The sequence below is a fragment of the Chinchilla lanigera genome, unplaced genomic scaffold, assembly GCF_000276665.1.
Source record: "Chinchilla lanigera isolate Chin_1 unplaced genomic scaffold, ChiLan1.0 scaffold00197, whole genome shotgun sequence".
NCBI classification, from domain to species: domain Eukaryota; kingdom Metazoa; phylum Chordata; class Mammalia; order Rodentia; family Chinchillidae; genus Chinchilla; species Chinchilla lanigera.
In genome coordinates, this window is record NW_004955598.1 from 15,371 (window position 1) to 19,816 (window position 4,446).

The window sequence follows — 4,446 nt, forward strand, 5'->3', positions numbered from 1 at the left end:
TTTTTTTTGGTTTTTCTCCGGTACCGGGAACCGAACTCACGACCTTGTGCTTGCCAGGCAGGCGCTTTGCCACTGAGCTAAATCCCCAGCCCCTTAGAGCATATTTTTGGATTTTGTTTCTTTTTTTTTTTTTTTTTTTCCTCTGGTACCAGGAACCGAACTCACAACCTTGCGCTTGCCAGGCAGGCGCTTTGCCGCTGAGCTAAATCCCCAGCCCCTGGATTTTGGTTCTTAATTAACTTTGCCAGTATATTTCTTTTGATGGTGAATTGAAGCCATTTAGATTAGTGGTTATTACTAATATGTATAAGCTTACCTTTGTCATGTTATTTTCCCACTGTTCATTCCCTACTTTACCCCCCTGCTTAACTGCTTGACCTGCTTGTTCATTCTTTTCCGTTGTTGTTCTTGGAATTGTGGGCATTTTTATCTCTTTTTAGAATATCTCTCAATATTCTTTGTAGGGTTGGTTTGGTGATTGTGAATTTCATCAGTTGCTCTTTGTCATGGAAACATCTTTTTTCTTCATTATTTTTGAAAGATAGCTTTGCACATTACATCAATCTGAATTGGAGTTGTTTTCTTTCAGGACCTGAAATACTTCACTGCAAGATCTTTTTTGTTTTGTTTTGTTTTGTATTGTGACAGTGTCTCACTATGCAGTTCAGGTTGACTTTGAGCTCACTTTGGATCCCAGGCTGGCTTTGAACTCCCAAGGATCCTCTAGCCTCAGTCTACCAAGTACTGAGATTACACTCATGCACCACCATGCCCAGCTACTCCAAGATCTCTTGACTTGATGATTTGAGTTGAGACATCAGTCATGATTCTGATGTATTTTCCTTCACAGGTCATTTGTATTTTTTTTGTTTTTGTCTCTAACAGGTTTTAATATTCTGTTCTTTTGCTGAGTTTCTGGAATCTTGATTATTATATGTCTAGGTGTAGGTTTAATTTGGTAATGGCTAATTGGAGTTTTATATGCCTCACTTAAGAGCATATCAGATTCTTTTCCCAAACTTGGGAAATGTTCTGCTATTACTTCTGCAAAGACTTTTTATGCCATTCAGGTTGCCTCCTGCTTTTTTGTTTCTCTCCTACATTCTGTAGGTGTTGAATTATTATTTCTTTGTTCCTTGTTTTTTAAGAGATCTTTCATTTCACAATTGCTGGCTACAATGCTGTCTTCAAGGTCTGAACGTCTACAATTTCATTCAAGTAGTTTTGCCAGCTTTCAATGGAAATTTTAATTTCCTGGATATATTTTTAAATCTGTTTCATGTAGTCTAATTCTGCTCTGTAGTGTTCATTGAAGAGTTCCATCATTTTTCTATGCTTCTCTATTTTTTATCTATGTTTTCTTTTGATAAGCTGAGCAATTCTTTCACTATGTTTGTCATTTCTTTTTTTACCTGAGAGATTATTTCTGATCTGATATCACCTATAGCCTGATCTGGTTGTTTCTTTACTTCAATTCATATCATTTCAGAATTTTCAGGCATGTGACTTACAAGTTCTTATATGTGAATGTATCCTGTACTTATTCTTTGTAGGGGAGAAGTCTGAGATTGCATTTTGCTCCTTCATTTTGTCATTTTTGAAGCTTTCATTGTTCTGCAAGACTCAGAGTTGTTCTTGCGATAGCAGCAGGAGGTGGAGCTCAGAGTCTGGCCAATCCTGGCTAGCTCACACATGCTCCTTCACACTCCCAGGATGCAGGGTCACTCCCTCACCTAAATTTTTTTGTGGGTTCCCTGATATGAACCCCATACCTCTAGACAGTAGCTTACAGAATGGCAATATTTGGGTTTAGTTCACAAAAAAAAAAAAATGAAAAAAATGCCACTATATAGTGGCACTATGAAAAAAATGACACTATATAGATGGATTACTGGCTATTGCCACTGTTGCTCCCTTAGATACTGTTCCACAGGCTTCTGCCTCTCATGCCATCTTACATTAAAATCCTTCTGCATTACACAGACAGCACCTTTTAACTTAAGAACATGCTCAACAACTTGCTAAACAATGTTCCTCATGTGTAATACATCTTTCTGCACTTCCTGTACGGGTTAATCCCTGAAGGTTATATCCAAATCATCTCTGGCAAATGGATGTCATTCATATTACTGAGTTTGGCTCTCTAGGCTGGGTCCATGTTTCAGTGAATACTTCCACAGGATTTATTTTTGCTTCTGACTGCAAGGTCAAAGTGGCTGAACATGTCATAGCTCATTGCTTAGATGCCTTTAATACCCTTGCTGCCCAAGGGCACTTAAGACTGACAATGGCCAAGCTCATACAAGCAGTGCCTTCTAAAATTTTGTACAACTTTTCACATTTCCTTTATCATGGGAATTCCTTACAACCCTCCAGGTGAAGGAATTGTTGAACAACCTCTCCATACACTCAAATTTCAATTACAAAATAAACAGCAAAATACTTCCCTACAAAATTCACACCTCATCATTAACTTCACTTGACACTATATACACTATTAACTTTTTCAATACTTGTAAGGATGGGACTACAACATAAGAAAGTCAAATCAATGAAATAAAGGAAAAAAATTTAGGAATGGTCCTTTTGATAGATCTTTATACTGGATGATAGAAGGCACTTAGCTCAGTGCTAATTTGGGGTCAAGGGTATGCTTGTGTCTTTCCAGAATATGATGAATGGACTGTATGGGTACCAGAGCATGCTGTCCAGCTGTATCATGGTCCCAGACTCAGAGAAGTAGTTGTTTCCAACTCCCAAGAAGATAATTCTCTGTCCTCTAGCAGTGATTCCTCAGAGATTGCTCCACAGCCAATAGACAAAGATATGGCCAGACCTGACCTGGTGTCAGTTAAAGAAATTGATGCAGAATACCCAGGAGATGGTAACCAAAAATGAATAAAAAAAGGTCTGAGTAGGTGTCAGAGTGTATACAGACAATTTAGCTAGAGCTTATGTGAAAGAAAGGGACAGAAAAATTCTTAGTACTCTTAAGACAAAATAAAATACAATATTATATTATTTTTAGATGGAAGGTTTAGTTCCTTCCAAATTTTCTTGTAAAAGACCTCTGTGAATTGAGTTAAAAAATTCTGACTAGTCTACTTATAATTATAAATTTGTAATATTATAAAGTTATCATAATTACATTTCACCAAAAATATATTTTGAATGCACTTAGATACTGTAAGCAGATTGTCTCTATATGTTGTTTGTCCATTTATCCTGTGGGTGAACAGCTGTTTTTTATTTGAGCTCAACAAATTTTTTCTTCTCTTTTCCCCCTTCTTTTATATTTTGGGATAATTTTTCTTATTTTAGTTTTGTTTATAGATTTAAAAGGCATATTTCCACCTGGGTTGCCAACTGATTAATATATCAAAATTGGTTTTCTCAGAGATCATCAGAAATTTGTTAATGTAACTAAATGGCAACTCTTTCAGCTTGGAAAATCATTAGTCTGGGCTCCCTTTGGATTACTGAAGAGCAACTGCTTGGAAACAAAGTATCCCAGCTTTTGTTCAGTAATAGAAGTCCCTAGTGATGTCCATACCCTTGTAGGATTCACTCCAGTAACTGTTACTCTAAATATATTATTGTGATATGCTTACATTGTTCATCATCAAAAATAGTAAGTTTTCTAATAAAGAGACAGTAAGGGTTTCTAATTCACAGATGCTTTGATTCAGAACTAAATTTAAAAAACAAAAGTATTAAAGATATTCATACCTCTAAATGTACAGGTCTTTGAAAATGTAAAACCTGGATTGTTTATGCTGATAGACCTTTCCTTTCTGATTCAGACATTTGCCTTTCCTTTGTACTCCAAATAATTTTACTCGGAGGTTCATGTCAAACCAACATGAGGTCACCAGTCAAGAATAATGACAAAAACTGATATGATGTAGATATTATATACATGCTACTATACTTAGAGAAGCCAAAATATTCTCCTCTAGACAAAGTCATAAATTTTTTAGTGACATCCCATTGAAAGTCAACAAGTTCGATGAAGCTTCCTATGAACTAGATAGACATGACTGATTAAGAGCTACACTATGTCCTAATGGAAATTTCAGTTTGTCACAAAAATATCACGATTATCATGCTACAATATTGTGTATGGTTTTGATTTTCATTTTTTTGTGTAAAACTAAATAATACCTGTTGGCATTCTACCCAGATTCAACTATTAGAACATCTATGGTTGTTAGAACATAATGGTTCTATTTTATGTTCTAAGGTACTTCACATTCAGATAAAATAGTAATACTAAACTCACTGCCTTCATTACAAAATGTCATTTACTTTCTCTTCTGTATGTTCAACAACTGAAATATGAAGACCAAAACTAGAAAGTTATATGGACTAAGAGGACAGACAATCTTTTGGCTCTAACTCTTATAGGTCTATGAGGACAAGGTACATGAGGGAACATTTTCAGTG